General features: G+C 41.6%; 1 protein-coding gene across 1 annotated transcript in view; it reads left to right on the top strand.

The window, feature by feature from the left end:
- Positions 1–1,537, top strand: part of SKA1 (spindle and kinetochore associated complex subunit 1) — a 15,792-nt gene that overhangs the window by 851 nt on the left and 13,404 nt on the right. The gene's annotated exons all lie outside the window — the stretch shown is intronic.

The raw sequence follows: 1,537 nt of genomic DNA on the forward strand, positions 1-1,537 counted from the left end.
TATAAACTGAATTGGACACAGAATAGTAAATTGTGAAACTATGACAAGATAAAGGGGCTTAGACTAGGGCAGTTAATTATGGAGAAGTGACTAGGGAGATAAAGGTTAGTTCAACAAGATTTTGTAAAGATTTCTCTCAGCCTCTACTTCCCATCTCTAGTGATATGTCCTCTTGGTATAGTGAGAACACCTTTCATCTCCTGCTTTCAGGAAGAAAAAGGAAGGCCAGTGTATCCTTCTTGCATCTACTGTTTTTTAAGTACCTTTAACTCAAAAGAATCAATTTGCTAGAATGGCATATTTTGAGGTGGACGTTCTGAACTCCTTCACCCAATTCAGAGTCTATACTTACAAATAGAACTCCTATAGCCTTGAGGATGCAACGTAACTGTCCAGATTAAATTTTTTTAAAAAGATATTTTTCAGTCTCCCTTGGAGATTGTGAGTGACCAGTGAAAAGCAGGTAGAAGCCATTGGGTGTGGCTTCCAGGAGAAAAGTTTTAAAAGGTGCTGGTTCAGCTGGTAGGTAAGTCTATTACCCTTGCCTCTTCCTCTGTTCTGCTGCTGAGACAAAGACCTGATGACAGGGACTGGCAATTTTAAGGCCAGAATGCATGATACTGTGGATGGTGGAGCCAAAAGATGGAAGGAACTTAGTGGAGCTGCCACTCCAGCCCTGGGATGCTTTTCCCTTTCCTTTTTTTAACAGGGAGAATTAAACTTTTGTTTTTCTTCTTTTAAATTTATATTTCCCATTACAGAGGCTGTAAGCTCCAGGAAGACAGAGTCCCTATCTTTTTATTCACAAACTTGGCTGCTTTTTGGAATTACATGGGATGTTTTTGTAACAGGGGTAAAGGTCTGAAAAAGGGCAATGAAATGTTCTACAAGTTCTCTCTTTAAGCCTCCCCCCCCCACTCTCCCCCTTTGGAAATTAAAACTTGCATTCCTTTCCGAGGCCAGTGATCAAAGGGGCAGAAAAATGTTCTTTGATGTTTGTTTTCTATTATCTTAAACCACAGGAGATAACTTAACAGAATTGTCCGGACAAGGGTCACAAGATCACAAGATAGTTGTCACTGGAGATAGGGTTGACATAACCCAAGACTGAATCCAGAAACCACGGATTATAGTTAAGCAACAATAGCCCAAAGCTGCAACATGTGACACGGGTTGGGTAGACCCGAGTCCAACCCCTATGCCCTGCCCTTTAAAAAGCCCTGTTTTTCTGCTTAAAGTCAGAATGGTGGTCTTTGAGACGCTAATCTCCTGCCCTCCTCATTTGCTGGCAAACTAATAAACTTATGTTTCCTTTTTTCTCACATCACTTGTCCTCGTTCTTCGTTCTCATTGATTGGGTCTCGTGGACAAGTACTGACCTTTCGGTAACATTTTAAAAAGGACCAAGGTTTGGGCCTCGCCTCTCGGGTGTCAGATTTCATTGATTTAGGGTACGTCCTAGGCTTTGAGATTTGTAAAGGCTACCCCTAGTGTCTCTAATGTGCAGCATTTTGAGAACCACTGTGTTAGCTCTCCA

The sequence above is a fragment of the Propithecus coquereli genome, unplaced genomic scaffold (genome assembly GCF_000956105.1).
Source record: "Propithecus coquereli isolate 6110/MARCELLA unplaced genomic scaffold, Pcoq_1.0 Scaffold37, whole genome shotgun sequence".
NCBI classification, from domain to species: Eukaryota; Metazoa; Chordata; class Mammalia; order Primates; family Indriidae; genus Propithecus; species Propithecus coquereli.